Source organism: Motacilla alba, chromosome 2 (assembly GCF_015832195.1).
Source record: "Motacilla alba alba isolate MOTALB_02 chromosome 2, Motacilla_alba_V1.0_pri, whole genome shotgun sequence".
Classification (NCBI taxonomy): Eukaryota; Metazoa; Chordata; class Aves; order Passeriformes; family Motacillidae; genus Motacilla; species Motacilla alba.
Window position 1 is genome coordinate 87,615,508 of NC_052017.1, and position 18,437 is coordinate 87,633,944.

An 18,437-nucleotide genomic window follows, 5' to 3' on the forward strand; every position below is an offset into this window, starting at 1 on the left:
TTGAACTCTAGCTGTTTCTTATCTGGTACAATAACTTTGTAAATGATTCTGAATAGGAGGTTCTCATTCATTTGGTTACTGCACTCTCTCTGATACAACCATCCTTTGTGAAGGATGCTTACATTTTCTTGACTGTCATTCAGCTGGTCAGCAGATAACCTTCTCATGCTAGCATTCTCTAAAATTTTCCAAATAGAACTTACCCATATCTAAATTGGATTCTCCAAGTGCTGCTCTGACATCTTTTCTTCATGCAGCTGAGAGTTAGTGGCAACACCTTCTTGCTGAAGCCTTTTTTTCTCAGGAAAAATAATCCAGGAAAAAACCAGGATAAAATAATAGAGCATCTGAATCCTTCAGATTTCAAGTACAATTTAATTCACATAGACAAGCTTTATTAAAAGAATATTATTATTGTAAGCTAAGGGTGAAATGTGAAAGGGCTAGGATTAGGGCTAGGAAGGGAAACAGGAAAAGTTTAAATAGCAAAAAGATATGCATGACAGGTAATGCAGGTTTTCCATCATTCCTAGCCATTGGAGATGTATCCATTGGTAGTTTTAGGTCTAATGATAAATCATAGGATTTTTAATTTACATGGGAATGCTTCAGTTTTAATTTGTTTTACAAGTTTCACCCTAAACATAAAACAATTGAGACCAGAACTGACTTCCAATAAAGAAACTTGATCTGCCTGCTCCACTAGGATTACAATGCTGCTCTGAGCTTGTGGAGTGCTCCTGTGCCATGTTCCCTCTCCTCTTGTAGAGCAGAGATCCCATTAAACCTCTGTTGAATCGTGTAATGAGGAGCTAAAAAAAAACTCCCACTGTGAGTTAAAGTAGAGTAAGAATTCTGAGAAGGACAAGACCTTCTTTTAAATTTAAAAAAAAAATCCTATCATGTTTCTTATTTTTAAAATTAACTTCTCTGCCAAAAAAAGTAGGGAAAACAAACAGTAATATATTAAAAGCTAATTTATGTGCAATTACATACTCTGCTCTGCTTAATTAAAAAAAAAAAAAAAAAGGACTGCAGCTCTCTACCCTTTATATATATATTAGTGTATGCTCTTCCTTTACAATCTTTTCTATTTTTTATTCCTGCATAGGGATGAATGGAAACCTTACAGAGAAAATCTCCCAATGAAATAATTTTTACTCCCTACCAGTGTATTTTCCCTCTACCATGTTATCATTATATTCCCTTCAGTTACAGCTCTATGGTGCAGTATCTCCAAGTGTTCAATTTTTAGATTATTGATGTTTTAGAAAAATTGAAACAGGTCTTTGTAGTATCCAAGAATTCCTTCAAAGAAAAAAAAAAAAAACAAAACAAAACCAAAAAAATCAAAACAAAAAAAAAAACCACAAAAAAAAAACAAAAAACAAAATGATGTGCTGTTTTTCTGCCTTTCTAATAGCAAAACAAGGTATTTGAGGTTGTTTCAAGTTGGCTGGGAGGATTGCAAATTGTATCCCCAGAAAAACAGCTTTAACAGAGGATGGCAATAATGTACTCCGCTGTGTTTATAAGCCAGCCAGCAGAGCAGGCTGTCACTTGGGAAATTTCTACCTGTTGTTCCATTAACAAGCAAGGAAGTAACTGATCATTACAAGAAGAGGAAATATTCAGAAAAGGTTATAGGTAAGACTTCCAATTAACTCAGCTAACACAGGTGTTACTGAGATTTGGAATCTTTGACAGTTTTCCCCATTGGACTTAAATGCAGTATATCAATATTCAGCTTCTTCACAGTGTATTTTCAGATATATTTTTTGCTAGGTAGTAGCTAGCTTATTCTCTGTAATGAGGTTTCTTGTGAGCACACTATTCAGGAACCTTGGCTTTAACAAGTAATATGGTATGCTGGCATAGACATACCCAGCTTGCCCCTCTTGGCATAAAAATTTGTATGTGGGCTTTTTATTGACTATTATCTAGTAATCATGGTTTTCAAAGCATTAGTTTGAGGGTAGTAGTTGTAATACCTCCACTACAAATGATTAAAAAAAAACTTGATGTTAAACTTGCGTATTTGTGAAACTTGGTGGGGAAAAAATTCAAGACCTATGTTGTTGTTGCTTCTTATGCAACTTGGATGAGCATGTCTCTTTGCTGTGTAGCAATGTATGCAGTGTCATCCAGTCACACATTTTCATCTCCAGGCCCCAATTCATACTGACTTCACATTTTTCCTTCTACAGGAGGATGTCTCTGTGTACATTACTGATGCTGTGGCTTAACAGGATTTTCTGGTTGCTATTGCTAGGTAGGGCTAAACAGAAACCTCTCAAAAATCTTGCAATGAAATGCTTATTTCTCTTTAACTGTTTATCTACCAGAATATATTCTTACACTATGGCTGTGCCACATAGCACCTCTGAGCTGGCTGTATTCCCTCGCTTTGGCTCTGCTGTTCCTTGAACTGTTCAGGAGGACTCCTCCATTAAAAAGCAGTTTAGTGTTTAGCAGTTCCCTCAAACAGCAGGGAAAAAAACCCAAAACCTCCTCTAGACTGTGTTTCAGGGTATGACTTCATCTGGTTTGTTAGTGCCCAGATGCAGAGCTTCAATTCTTGCCCCTCAAAGCCCAATGTCTTGCTCACACCACCCACCTTCTGCCAACTTGAAAGCCATCTACAGCAAACCAGTTCAGATCACTGAAATGGCACAAAAATAACTTGGTAAAATCTCCTTAGTCAAACCTTGCAACTTCACCCTTTGTAGAGTATGTATCCCTCTGTGAACAAAACATCAGAGAAAGGTTCCTGACTCTTGGTAAGTTGCCTTGTTCAACCTGCCATGATGCTAGGGAGCTGCATTGTGCCCACAATATTTGGTGAGAAAAAAATAGCACAATATGGCAAGACAGGAAAATTAAGCATTTGTCCGAAGCTTACCTGAAGATAAAAGTCTGCAAGAGTCTGTCTAATGTTAAAATATTCTGAATTCACCTTAGGTTTTCAAAAATATAGCTCAGAATAATATAAAGAGTCTGTGTCATCATTTGTTATTGTCCCCTGAACTTTCAAATATAAGCTTGATCCTCGAGGCTTATAGTATTGCATCCCACTGATTTAAGCAGTTTAGAAATATACAAACATACACCTCCACAGCTGTAAAACATTAAACCTGCAAAGCTCTTAGTGCTACTGCCTAGGATCAATGTTTCATTTCCTAAGCTCTGTAGTAAACTGTATTTTTTTTTTTTTTTACTAACCTGGATTGATGCAGATTGCTCTGAGAATACTGGCTGCTTTAATGTCTCTCTTGACAAGACTCTCCTATTATTAGTATGTGGAAAAACAAAGGGATTTAGTATAAACTTTCCTAAAAAGATAAAATCAATAAACAGGAATTGCATAAAAAGAAACATAATATGTTGAAAAGAAAAAAAAAAAAAAGGACTCTCCTTCAGAACATGGATATGTTTTAGGTGTGCAGCTGGTTTATATCTGTCTGAATGCTTTGGAGAACAAGCATTGCATGAGCTGAGTTTGTTTAAACTGCATGCAGTCATGCCCATCTCTGCAAACTCTTTTGGGGCACCACGGACCTGCACCATGAACCTCTTCTGAGCCCTAGAGCATCATGTCCATTCCCTTTCCTTTTGGAAAGCCTCTGGAGACTCAAATGGAACATCAGCCCTAGGCAGTGCTGGGTTGCAATGTTATTGTCCTGCTACTCATGGCACCTTTCTGCTCGCTAATCCTGTGATCCCTGCTGACAGACAAAAGGATCTTGCTCTCACCTTTAACTGTAAGACAATGCTGAAAATGCTGTAAGCATTCAAGAACATATGCCTGCTAAAATGAGAGATAATGTATTTGTATTGTATTTTTAGATTATTTTCCCAGGGCAGCAAAGTTTGAAGCCAAATCACTCAGCAAATGAAGAAGTGCTAGGCTGTCTCTAGTAAAATCCAGTTTTTGTATGTCAAGGTAACAGTATGAATCTGACTCCTGGCTGACAACTATTTTTCCAAGGCTGACACACAAAAGGAATAGACAGTTCTGCAGTCAATATTTTCAGGTTCTGATAAGCAGATAATAAAAGTCAATCTGAATAAGAAACAGGCAGATTTTGGCATACCTCCAGGGTAATATTAAGGCCTGTCAGGTTACTGTAATGTTTTCTTTGGTCTACCAAAATGTTGTTTACTAGCTAATATGTTGTAAAGAATACACTTATTTCTTTATGAAATTTAGGCCTGCAGGTAATTGGTGAATGTGAAGGCATATACAAAGGAGTTTTATTTTAGGATTAGAGCAATAGCTGTTCAATTTTTATGTTGTATTTTCCCAGTAATGTCAGACATGTTCAGAAGCTTATCTCTCAGACAGCTATGGACAATCATTCAACTTTGAGGCATTCATTCTTATCATCATCCTTATCAGAGTCACATTCATCCACTTGGACATTGCAAATCAATAACTGGGAATTATTTGGGGAGCATTGTGGCAAAACAGTCTCTCAGAATATAACCCTTAATGAAGTAGATATTGTTATGTTTTTTGCAGTTAGCTAAATTCACACTCTACCTACAAGTTGCTGGTAGTTATGTCCTTTAAGTAATTCAGTTTTCTATAGGCATGTTTTTAAATTCAGGTTTAGGCAGAGATAGTTTTGAATTAAAGGACTTACATTCAGAAATTCTGGCAATTCTCTTTAGTACAATATGTTGATGATACTGTTTCTGTAAGTACATTCTGTGTTATTTATATCATTCAAGAAAAAACACAACCTATATCCCACAGCTGTACTTGAACTACAATGCAGGTTTTTTAGAAAAGCATCAATCTTGATTTAACATTACTGGCAAAATGTAGCAAGCTTTTTTTTTCCCCCAGAAGTTAACTACCATTCCTGGTTAAAATTAAAAACACTAGTAAACAAATCTGCCTCTGTCTTTGCTGAATCTGAATGTATTTATACTCAACTTTCAACCACTGGATCTCTGAAATTTAGGTAGAAGATAAACTCTACTGTCAAACTTCTGCTTCTCGTATTAGATGTGAGACTATGATTAAGACCCAAGCCTTCACCTTCTCTTTGATGAGCTAAGTGGATTAACCTTCTGGAGTCTTTCACTAGAAGGCATGTCTTCTAATTCCATAATCATTCCCTAGGCTCTGCTGTGAACCTTGCCCAATTTCTCAGCATCCTTCTTGAAATTTGAATGCTTGAAATTGTTCCAGCCACAGTTACACTGGTGCCAAATACAGAAGTAATATATTGTCCTTCTGTCCCCCTCAATCAAGCCTTACAAATAAATTGGGAGTTGGGCTGCCTCATTTTATACAGATGAAACACAGTGACACCGTCTTACCCTTGAGACTTACTGTCATCCTTTTTGTCATGCTATGTCTGTGGTAGCATCCAAATTCTGCTCTTCTGCAGGCTTCCTGGGAAGGGGCTTGGTGTGTTTGGCAGGCTTAAAGCTAGCTTTCACATTGAGCTCTCCACTCCGAAAAGCACATCGATTTTTTTTTTTCCTTTAATGATGCCCTATTCTAGAGAAGATGTGTAACCAGCTGTGGCAGTGAGGTGACATTTTAAATAGCCACACTGGGCTTCCCTCCAGTAGCAGGAAGTATGTGAGCTAAGGGAAGAGAGCACCCCAAGCTCTTTGCAGCTTTGTTCCTGCACCCAGTGTGCTCCTGGATGGGGACAGAAGGAAAGCACAATTGCTGCATGTTGGACCTCTGTCAGCCTCATACTTCAAAAGAGAGGAGAGACTAAATCAACACCTAGAATAGCACACAGAACCACGCCAGAGTTAATATCTTATACTTTCTTTCTAAGTTCTTAAAGATGTGCAGGTGCTTGCTGGTGCTCTTTTCCAATAATGCCTCATATGTATTTTTTAGTAATTTCTGTTCCCGTAGTATTCTTACCACCCACAGATCTGTCAGCATGGAGAATTATTTAAGAGGTACATTTTAATTCCTGTTATTGCCACTTGGCTCCTTTATATTATGGGTCAAATTCCCAAGCTGCTTTATAAGTCTGAGGGTGAAATCTAAGTTTGAGAAAGTCAGAAGGAAGTCTGTTGTCAGTATGGCCAGGGCTAGGCTCTTCCCTCAGGTTTTCTCTGCTAGTTCTTAAAGGCATTTAAGTAACTAACTCCCTTTTCCTCTTTTTAATTTTTTTCCTGTGCATTTTAAAAATTGAAGGCAATATTTTCAGCGTAGTCAAGTTGTTTTTACCCTTATACTGCCACCATCTTTCAGGGCAGTGATGTCACTCAGTCCAGTACAATAGAGCATTTTACTAATTGTTGACAAATAAGAATGTGTAGTTTCAGAGAGAGCTCAAGGAAGGTCAGTTCTTGGCTCCATTCACCAACAAAGGATTGTTCCCATTGAAAGACAAGGATAGAGTAACTTGCATCAAGCTTCCATAAATCTGGCATCATAGAAGAGCCTTTCTTCAAAGCTCAAATATATGCAGATAGGATCCAATTAAAAATACCAGCACAATTGAATAAATCATGAGTAGATGAGGAATATTACAAATAGTTTTATTAGAAGTTGCATTGTGGTAGGATTTTCTTTAATTTACTTTAACGCAAGAAAGTATTCACTGAGCTTCTAACATGTAATCCAGATTTTCTATATACATTTGTTCAGTCATACAAATGACTTTTCAAAGTTTTGTGAAAACATGTTCTGGTTTTGAGGTTGGATATTATCCATGATGGAAAACTTAAAAGAAATCAAATAATTATCAGAACCATAAAGCTGGAAAATGCTGTTGCAGACACAGATAATCAAGTGTATTTATTTTGTCAAGCTTGGAAATGTGTGAATGAATGAATGTATCTATGACCACTAGCACCACAAAGTGAACAGAGACCAGATTTTCAGATGTATTTTGGAAGGATAACAGGAAATGCTGAGGGAGTTTCAGAGGTAAGAATTTTTGCTATTTTTTTTTCTTATTCTAATTTCTATACATGGATCATGTTCACATCTACTGTACATCTTAGACATGTTATGTTTTATAGGAAAGCATCTACCTGACTTGGATTCCTCCCCACTTTTCATTAATGCATCAATATTTCTGTGTGGTTTATTTTACTATTTTCTTATTTCAATAGTAATTGTTTATGAGAAAAAAAAAAAGAAAAAGAAAACCACAAGAAGTTATCAATGTTCATCAGCTCTGTATGGATCAAAACTATTATTTGCCAGTGGGAATGGTCAATTGTTTTAGAAAAGAAGTTCACATGTATGACAATGAACTTTTAATTAAGCAACGTTATAAACTGTGCAATCATTGTGTCTTAAAATTATTTCATCGTTCAGATACTAGTAAAACATTTTAATTAGTATTGCTATTAGAGTTAACACTGTCACATTTGTGAGCTACTCCAGCAAGGGGCAGTGCAGGACACAGAAAGCAGTTCTTGACAGTAAATCAACTCATCCCTATTGAGGTTTGAAACATGGTTATTTCAGTTTGGGGTTTTTTTGTGTTTATTTATTGTAGAAGTTCAAGCAAATCAAAATCATTTTAAGTTGACCAAACACTTTCCTTATTGGTCTATATTTAATTTCTGAAATGGTGTTAAAAAGGCAAAAAAAAGTCTGCCTTGAAGTCAATTAATGACTGCATATAATTCATTGGAATTGTTATCTATATTAAGTATAAGACAACAGAACTCAATGTCAGGGTTGCAAAATCAGACCTGCATCTTACTTCTCATCTTTTAAAAAAGAGCTACTCTTCCAGATAGATGAAATTGATAAAATATCCAGTTAAATATATCCTGCGTATATATCCTGTTACAAACAGAAGACAGGCAATGATTGGCAGCTTTATGCAAGTCAACAGAAAACAACAATCAGACCAAAATGTCATTTAAAAGCATTTATGGAGTTAAAGAAGACCTGTGAAGAGGTTTTTATTGAACAAAGTTATTTTCTATAATGGAAAGAATCTCAGCCTTATTCTTCTGTTGATTACATCAGTGAGGCAAAAAAGGGCATTAAAGAGTGCAAAAGTTGTTCCAGGTTATTTTGCACCTTGATTTACTTTTACCTCCTGAGCGATAACTAACCTGATGATTGATAGTGAATTGAAACACAGGTGTCTGAATCAGAACTGTATTTCTCTGTTAAATTCTGAGCTTGACAAAGCCATTTTTTAAAAGTAGCAACCTATTTGCTAATGGCACAGCAGTCTGTGAAATGTCATCAGATTGAAAGGATGGAACAGAAAAATATAAGCATGTTCTGAGGTAAATTTGACATCCTGGAAAGCTTGGATAAATTCACCTTGTCAGAACCAGTAATGTTGCTGCCCTGGGAATCTAATTCTACTTGTATCCTGTATATTTAGCTATACTTCTTTTACTTCCTTTTACTTTATTAATGAAATTTTGCAAAGGTTCTGCATTCCTCAATTCCCATTTAAGCAAGCCTTATCTTTTTTTGACCCACAAGCTTGCACTTTCCTTTTGAGAAACACAAGTGATGTGAGTTTAGTGTAGTTCTAGGAGTGACAAATCCAGGTGCCTTATTTATTAAGGATATGGAAGCTATTTTAAAACATTTGGATGTTTTGTATCAATTGTTTGGAAACTTGAGAAAAAAAATAGTCCATCGATTCACTTGTTCCTCATAAAACTTCACCTGTGTGAATTAAATACCTTGCAATGTTTATGTTTTAATATGAAGTGTGAATGTCCTCAACAAGCTGGGGTTTAGTCCTGTGTGTTGGTACAGTAGGTTTGTACTCCCTTGTGCAGTCGCTAATGGGTAGAGGAGCCTTTCTAGTCACAAAGCATTAACACCACTCAGTTCTTCTGACCCCAAAAAGGAAAAAATAACAAAAGTCAATTAAATTTATTCCCAGCATTGTGTCAGATCACAAACACTTCAAATTTAAATAGATGTTGAAGACCACCTAATATATAAATCCTTAATGGATTGAGTTAGGCAAGCTTCAGGCCTCTGCCATGCTTGTACAAAGAAGTTGTCTCACTCCCACAGTTTTATTAAAATAAAACTCAACCTGCAGTGGAGCTGACAGCTGAGCAGTCAGGTTACAAATCAGGCTGTGATGGTAGGGCAGACCAAATGAATATTGCCACGCAGCTTGTCAAAGGCAGGGTGAAAAACAATGCAGGATGGTGGAGCTTGGTCTGCAGCATAAGGGACCATGGCCCCCAGCACCTTCAAAAAGATGTGAGCTAAGGGAAGAGAGCACCCCAAGCTCTTTGCAGCTTTGTTCCTGCACCCGATGTGTTCGTGGATGGGGACTGTAGGAAAACACAATTGCTGTGTGTTGGACCCCTGTCAGCCTCATACTTCAAAAGAGAGGAGAGACTAAATCAGCACCAGGAATGGCACACAGTAACAGACCAGAGTTAATATTTTATAGTTTATTTTCTTTCTAAGTTCTTAAAGAGACATGAACATGTTTATTTTCACATCTCATGTTGACCTGAGGCTTTCATTAACAAAAATATTCTGGAAGTCAGATTCTAGATGTTCAAAAGGAGAGGTATTTAAATAATACCTGTAACAGTGCCAATCAGTGACTGAAAAGTGCATTGAACCAAGACCATGAGCTTTTTCTTCCAGCATGTGAGTTAATGGGCAAATGAGAGTCTGTCTGAATTAAACTGGTGCATGGCGTTGTAACCAGAAGGATCATATTAACCAATAGTCTTTTGCTGTGATCAGTTAATGCTGATAAAATGAGTTCTCAGCACCTATTTGGATCAAGTGATCCAAAAAATTTGGATAGATGATCCCTTTGAGTGATTTTTAGGATGTAATTCTGTCTTTGCTTCTCTGCAGCCTTGCCTGGTAAATATAATTGCCAGGGTAGTAACAGTGTCTTCTGATTTTGCTTTCTCTTCTTGATACATGCCCACAGAAGGTACTCTGGAGTAATATTTTGGCCTCTCAGAGTCTGAAAAGTAATAAATAGTTTTGAGAAGTTAGAAACTTTAAAATTTATTATCAGGGACAGAACTATTTTTCAGATCAAGATGCTTCCCATACAGAACTGCAGCTCTTCACAACAGTAGCAAGTGTTGTCACTGAAAATAAGAACAGATACAGGTTGGAATAAAGATATCAGCACCAGGGAGTATGATATGGGGCTTTTCTTTTTTAATTAAGGTTATTGGAAAGCTACATAATTATTACTTCCACACAGAAGAAAGAAGATCAATGTATGCTATAGAGGAGTTAAAGAAAATAATCTGTCTTTAGAAGCTATAAACCTACAGCAATTTAAAGAAATAATGAACAGCAGTGGAGAACAGTGGTGAAACAATTATGAGAGTCACTGCAGAGGAGTAAAAGAGCTGTGCACTATTGGCCTTGGTTTCTCTAAGTTTTAGCATTTGCAGTGGCTCTGAGATAATTAAAATGCAAATGTGTATTTCTGCCTGGTGAGAGAATTGCAAGTACCACTCTCTGCTGTGCGTTGTGGCTGCAGGCTGGTAATCCAGGGTGGGCACCCAGCAGGCCTACAGGGCCACCTTCACCACTCTGTGCCCACTCTGTGCTCCTGTCGACAAGATGCCATCAGACCTCTTAGGCTTCAAATCAAATGAGCCAGCTTTCTCTGGGTTTGCAGCCCAGACAATGTGCTCTCTGCCACCATTGTTCTCATGTTTTCCAGTGCACTTGGAAACTGGCACACACAATGGAAACATCTAAAACCCTCTATTCCTCAGAATAATTACTGTAGTATCAATACCAGTCTCCAAAGTGGTTTTGTCTCCCTCCACTTGACTGCCATCTTCATAGAGGAAGGAGATGCTTTAACAATATCTTAACAGCAGAATATTTTAAAGGAAGATCAATAAATAGAAATATTGATTGACCAGTGTCCCTTTAGCTAGTACACTGTAGCCTTTTTATCATGTTCCTAATAAAAATCATTGTACTTGAATAGGTTAGAGCTATTACTATGTTGTTTTGCACATAGGCATGCATGCACATATATATCTATTTATCTGCCCATCCTCTGAACTAAGTAAGTGTTCTATAATACTTATTTATTTGGCCCAAAGATGCCATAATATAAGATGAATGGAATTTCATTCTGGTTGAGATTTCATTGATATTTCTGAATACACTTCAACAGTTCAAAGATGGTACAATAATGTTTTATTAAAACTCTGATCAGAAAAAATGTATTTCAATTCCACATTATCCATTTAATTCCTCAGAGCTGTAAAATACTAAACCTAAGTACCTTCAACCCTTTCAACATGATCCACTCAGAAGAAAAATACGTGTTTGCATTACTCTTTTTAGGATGAGGTGTAAGAGTAAAAAATGGGATTTGATGCAGTTGTTAGATGACACATGAGTCAAACATACAGCATACTTTATAAATAAACACAGAAAGTCATGCCTCCATCTGATTGCACAGACTGTTAAATGAAATCTTCCTCATTTGTAATGAGACTTTTGGAAAACTTTAGTTTAAATGCTGGAATTAATTGAAGGTAGGAAATAATGTGTTTAAAGCCTGTGGAGGTTGATACTTAGTAAAATGTAGGTCAGTCAGATTACACCACACAGTCTCAGCTGCTGTGTTTTGTCATGTGCCTGTAATAAAAAGAACCAAAGTAGGTAGCAGTTATACCCAAAAAATGTATTTTTCTCCTAAGGAGAAAAGAGTGATTGATAGGAATGTAGCCATGCTGAATGGGAGTCTAATGTTGATGGTGAGCTCTGAAAAACAAGGAATAGTGAGTGACACAGGTCAGTGAAGGAATAGACAGACTAACACCATTTTCTTTTTCTCCTCCAAATATCCTGCATCACAAAACTTATTTTCTTTGACTTAGAGAAAAATACAAAAGGATCAGGAGGTAAAAAACTGGTCTCACAAAACCAAGGAAACAGCTCTTTCTTCCCCAGCACAATTTCTGCTTCTGAATGTTCAGTCTCTCACGTGCCATGAGAGCACTGGGCTCTGATGCTGTCAGGCTCTGCACCAATACCCGCCAATGCAACCTCTTCCTTCTCTCTGAGGTTCATTGGTAATTTTCCTTAGTAAAGTGGGTGGACACCACCACAAAAGACACAGCAGCTGATAGGTGCTATTTTATATTGTGCTATCTTAGGTGTAATGTTTCCCATCAACAAAAGCATTTAGCTCATAAATTAGAATGGCTGTTATTAATTAATGGCTGTTTCTGAAGTTATATCAGAGCTAATTAATTTTTGATTATAGTTGCTGAAGATGGAGTTGTCTTTTTCTGTATTGCATGCTGTCATTTTTCCTTAAACCTGACAGTTACATGTGTTGAACCTTAATACATAGTTAATTTATGACTATTTAGGGATTTTTTTTTATTTTAATGAGTGAAAGGTTGTATGTGCACTTGCTAATAAAAGTAACTTCTCAAGAGCCACTCAGAATTTTTGGACTCTCACAAGATTCACTTGATTTTTCTCACATGGCTTTCTGCAAGTCAAATATATAATTTTGGTTATAATTATTCAAGAAGAATTCAGCAGCTGAATCTGTGTTTAAAAAGGTAAGCTGCTTGCTATATTCCTCCAAATAGTGTGGGAAAGGCTGATGTTTATCTCTGGGAAGGAATTTAAATGGTGTTCACGTGGGTTCACATGAGCCTGGAGAAGTCTGAAGGAGGGAGATACTGGACATAGTGAAATTTGCGGTGCAAGTGGAAGGGAATGTGTTGCCACAGATGGTGCTGAATCTTTTTACAGTAAACTGATGAGTAAGGAAGAGCTCAGGGGGGACTGACTTTCCATAGGAGAGAACTTGCAGTGGTGTGAGATGTTTTCTAAGGCTTAGGTTGTGCAGTCAGTGCTTCCAGTAAGTCCATGGCTCTACAGGCAGCAGTGTGTACTTCACAGACCTTCTGTGGATTTTCACCTTCACAGGGTATCTCACACTCTGTCTTCATTAATGACAGCAAATCCTCTGTCACGGGCAAGCAGACTGGTTTGATTAAAGGCTATGTTTAAAGGTATGATTTCACCTCCACTTTTGCTGTAGCCTTCCTGGGAACAGGGAATAGTGCACCTATCCGTCATCTCTGCTGACAAATTATTCTCCCATGGACAGCTTTGCTTTCCCTGCTCCTGCCCCCTTTGGAAAAGGAGCTGAAGGAGTTGGCCTTAGCCCACAGCTCTCTGCTGGTACCCTGTACCTCCTCTTGTTGGCTGCTCATGAGCTGGGGGCAAGAGGACTGACAGGTTCCTGAGCTTAGACTCAATGTAAGGCATTTCTTGCATCTCCCTCCGAGTAGTCAGGCTGCAGGGGCCACCACTGCTGCTGACAAGTGTTTGAGTGTTGCACAAGGGGCATGACATTTGGCAGCTGTCTCAATTCAAACAAAAAGGGGCTTACTGTGGCAAACAGATGCATGTAAAGATAAACACTTCATGATGGTACCATTCATATCACAGGAAATTCCCAGCCTTGTTCTTGAAATGGGCACTTCTAAAGGAGAAAATTACGGTATCAAGTCTGTGTGTTACCTCCAGGGACTGGGACAAGTTATTCCTTCATTACACATTTATCAGATTGATTATTTATCTGCTAATGTGCCTAGGAGTGCAAATGCCCATTTACTTAGTTGGTGTCTCAAGGCATTAAATCTCTCTAACAACGTAGTTACAGGGAACTTAATGGTCTTGTAAGCTCTACTAGTAACAGAAATATGTTTCAACGCTTTCTTTGCTTTTGTGTATCATGGAATTCATTGGGGATACAACTGAACAGAGGTTTTCACAGTTTGTAAAGAGACTCAAATGATCAGGAAGCCCATGTTAGTTGCAGATTATGTGGTAACATTTCTGATGGACTGATCCCTGCCCAGGATCTTTTCTTGAAAGACAGGTTTTTTTTGTTTCTAACCTGAATCTTCCTTGTTGGTGGTCTATGTTCATTGTTTCCTGTCTTGCCTCTTGTGGGCATGAAGAACTGATTTTTTTTAACATGCCCTCTCCTGAATCTTCCAGTATTGGGAGAGGCAGAAGGCTCCTTTCATTTCTCTTGCAATCTGTTCTTATGCTATGTGTCTCCAGACAGAATTTGCCTTTCTTACAGCAGAGTGAAAATCAATGGCAATCTTTTATGAGTCTTATACCCTTCTTCCATTGTTTTCTTGCATAGGCAGTAGTTTTCCATACTGCTGTTGCATAGACACTCAGGGACAGTGATTGATAAATTAAAAGAAAATTGTGAGGACCTCATCATAGAGGGGTGTTTTGGTTTGGAAAGACAAGTGTCTGCTAAGGAAGGCAGGAGCCTCCCCTGAAATGGAAAAATGTAAACCCCCTCCCTCTGAATTGTTATAAAGTTTTAATTAAGGGCTCTCAGGCAAACATATGGGAGCAGGAATAACACTTCTTAATTAGGGAAGAAAATAAAAAAATAAAATAAACAATGCAGTAAACTAAAACAACACTGACAGAGTCAGAACACAACCTGACACCCTTTTGGTCAGGGTGTTTGTAGCACTCTAATTGGAACTGTGGCTGCAGTCCTGCAGCCACAGGTGTGGTTCTGCTGGAGCAGGGATCCTGTAGAAAGGGTGTAGTCTTCCTCTGAAGATCCAGTGGAAGAGGCAGGTGTTCCTCTGGGAAATCTAGTGGAGAAAGCCGTGCAGATGTTCCAGAATCTCCAGATTATGTCTGGGTAGAATGCTTGGCTCCTCCCTCTGGGCGGAGCGTCTCCCAATGGGATGCTATAGTTCTTATCAGTCGCACAGTGACATTCAATAGCCTGTTATCAACAGATGTCTCCCCAGAGGGAGGAGTGGTTGTGGAAGAGACAAGGAAAACTGCCCATTTAACAGAAGACAACTGCCATACAGATGGCAAATAGAATACCATTTGCTTGGCAATCCAGGACAAGGGGGATCAAATCTCCTCAGAAAAATAGCTGGTGTTAGTCTGGTGGTGACTGGAGTTTCCCCTGTAGGGGCACTTGCAGCAGCATTTTCAGCTGTGTGGGGTGAGCCCTTGAGCCCCTGCTCTGCTCACTTCTTGTAATCCAGGCACCATCCCGCACTTGTTTAACTCATTGCTACTTATATATCTTAACTACATAAGAAACTCCTCTTAAATATTTTACCCGCACATAAAACACTGTCCCGCCTGACCATTTATGTGGGAACAATTTGTATTGATTACTTAAAAATGTCTTATTTATGTAAAATCCTGAAGCAGCAACCAGCAAGAGCAGCTTTTGGTACACAGGTGTTAACACAACCAGCTATACAAACTGGACTAGGCACAGTGTGACCTGGGAGGAGGGAGTCATTTCTAGAAGTGTAAATTCTTACCAGGAAGCCTCCTGTAACTCTTGTGACTAATAGAATGGGAAGTGTCTAAAATATTTTCCTTTGGAATATTAATATTTAGTGCTTAAAGTAATGCCATATGGAAAAAAAAAGTTTCTTTTTAAGGAGACCCATATAACTTAATTTCTAACTTTTCAGGTATATTACATAAATTCATTTCTTTCTATTTGAACAGAGGTATGATGACAGTTCATTTTCCCTTGATATTCCTTTGCAGAAGCTATAATTTCCTCCCTTGCTCCCCCCTGAATCCCTTATTCTTTCTCCGGGCAGAAGAGGAGAATAGATTTAATGGTGCAGTGGGTCTTCTCTTAACATCTGAACCAAAAAGGGTCATTTGGGTGCAAGCCTTGGTGCTCCTCAATTTGAATCTTTTCTCCAGCAAGTAAACATTTTAACCAAAGTGAGAGTTTTGCACCCAGAAGCGTTCCTAGTTACAGAAAGATTTCTTTTTATATTTAATCTTGGAGTCCTGACACTCCAGGAACTGAGTCAGACTTGAAAATTTTGCAGAATCAACAGAAAAGGACATGACATGGGATTCCTTTTCAGGCTCTAGGTATCTCTCCTGGCACTGGCATCAAACTAACCTTGGTGAGCAAGGCATGTACCTTGAAGCACCTGGTAAAATCTCTGCTCTGCAGAAGGAGTTCACTGGTTCACTGAAGCTTGATTATTTGTTATTTGCTAAATTTTTTTCTCTAAGGAATGTGAGCATGGAAGCTTTCATATGATTACAAGATGAAAATAAAACATGGCTTAGATATGGATTCAATACCTTGGAAATAAGATACAGGAGAAAAAGGTTAAATGTTTCAAATTTTCTGTGGAAAGAAGAGTGAATTCTGATTTTCTGGTCTGTCCTGAGGGATTTGCTCTGATAGCTGGGGATTGATTGATTGAATCTGCATCATTCAAAGAAGGAAATTAGTGCTTTGGTGTCAGATTCTGAGAGTTCCATGCTGTGATTTGATCTGTTTAAGCAAGAAAACATCTTTTTTTTACAGTCTTTTCTTATTTGTTTTACTCCTGATGCACAGGAGTAGCCTTCCGACCTTGTTTACAGCAGTGCTTCAACACATTCATTGCTCAAATTATAGAAAGAGATCAATTATAAGGGACGTGCTCGCTTCATTTGTGCTGTAGACAAATTACAAGTTTATAGGAAAGACTGTATCTTGGTTTCTGTCAGCCAGATTTGAGCACTAGTTGAAATCCCTGGAAATGTCAGTGACTGGGAGTTGTATGGGCAAGGAGTGGACCATGGTTCTGGTGGTCAAAACACATGTGGGTCCTGGTTCTGCCCTCAGCTGGGCTGGTGTGGCTTCAGCAGGGAATGCTCAGTAGAAAATCTTGGTGTCAAACCACTATACTGGGCAACCAAAACAATCTTTGTGACAACTACTGAAAGGGATTGTGGTTTTATTTGCCAGCAGTGGTGTTTATTTCTAAATGTACCTTGATATAGATAGATGCATTTCTGATCATTCTTTCTTGATCTTGTAAATCTAGCAATTAAGACAGATTAAGCTCTTACTTTATTCAATATATATCTTGATACATTTATCAGTGCCAATAATTTCTTAATATTAAGCATCCCTAAAATGTGACCTCTGTCAAAATCTTCAACCTACAACTGAGGAAAGAAAGGAGCATTGTGGCTTCTTGAAATGTTATGAGAGAGAAAGTATATTGGAGTGAATGGAGGAAGCCGATTACAGTAAAATAGAGCTTGTTCTTACAGATGATGTCAAATTCACTTGGCTTTGTTTCTTATTAGTGCAACCAAGACTATTGCCTATGCTGGATATAAGTAAATTTATAGGCAGTGAAAAATAGCCCTATCAGAGAATTTAAAATTAATATTTTCAATTGACAAGGGTTAAAGGAAGGACCATGAGAGCTGAATAAATATTTGAGAATGAAGTCTATACCTCAATACACCTCCCAGGAAAATCGGTGCTTAAAATTGTTGAAAAAATATTCTTCTTTCCTTCCCCCCCCCCCCATTTGTTTTAATGCTTAGAAGATTTTATACTATCCTCAGGGAGGATGTTCCTTGGTGCTCAAAAAGCTGCCCTGGTAAATAGTGGAAAGGCTGAAGGCATCGCTGGATCCCTTGATCCAATGTGTTTACAACTGGGGAGAGGCTGTGGAGGCTATCCCAGATTGTCCTGCCAGTGTGCATAGTCCATGTGGACTATGCATATGTCTCTCTGTGGAGGGACAGAGCAGCTCCAGGGCTACACACCAGCTGAGCTGCTCAGGTTCTCTAAGAGTGCAGCTTGTAAAATGCTAGCAACCCCATCTCATTGTTTTCACAATTTTTTTGTAAAATATGCAAACCACCAAAGCTTAGCCATGTGGGAGCCCAGCACTGGAGATTTTTTCCCTTGTGCTACATCACTAGCAGGGCAACAACCAGTGTAGCTCTGAGATTAATGGTCTTAAAGGTATTTCTACCAATTGAAGATGTTACTCAGTGTGTTCTGATGTGTCTTGACCATGCAGTTCAAAATCTCTTTTATTTATCTGCCTACTTCTTCTGGTTTTGAGTCCATCGCTTTATTGCACCACTTCATATTCTCTGCTCCACTTTAAACTTAGAAGAAAGTATTGGGAGGCATCTGGTCAGTACCCAAAAAATCATAGCAATATCCTACTGCAGGTGGCCTGGGCTCAGTTTGGAAGATTGCATCTTGGAAATTCAAAGAGTCAGGAAAAAAAAATGAAACCTGCTTTCTGATGAACATCCTACCAGGAGAGCAGCTTAAGGGAAACACTAGGAGGTTTTCTCTGGCCCTTTGTTTATATAGTTCTTATGTTCTTGGCTCTGAATGTGCAAAGGGAAACAACAGTGTAGGAAAGAGAGTTTTTCTGTGCATGCTAGGTGGCCACACTTGCATGTAGGGAGACTACATGGTTTCAGTCTGGTAGATGTTTCTTGTATCAAGAGATGGTTTCAGTTCAGGTAAGATTCTTTTTGCAGTTTGGTTGGTTTATTCAGTTCAGTTCATGCAATCATAAAAGTGCATTTCAGAATTACCTTTATTCAACTGCTACTGCAGGAATCAACTTTCACTGGGTGCATGGTGAACGTACTGCGCTGC

The 18,437-nt window shown here is 38.2% G+C and overlaps 1 protein-coding gene and 1 long non-coding RNA gene across 2 annotated transcripts in view; one reads left to right on the forward strand and one right to left on the reverse strand.

The window, feature by feature from the left end:
• The window catches only part of LOC119698151 (poly(rC)-binding protein 3-like), a 507,654-nt gene that overhangs the window by 308,224 nt on the left and 180,993 nt on the right, over positions 1-18,437 (forward strand). The gene's annotated exons all lie outside the window — the stretch shown is intronic.
• The window catches only part of LOC119698156, a 37,931-nt gene continuing 27,203 nt past the window's right edge, over positions 7,710-18,437 (reverse strand). Inside the window, exon 4 of the long non-coding RNA XR_005256073.1 lies at positions 7,710-9,929. This is a non-coding gene — a long non-coding RNA (uncharacterized LOC119698156). The remainder of the gene's footprint in view (positions 9,930-18,437) is intronic.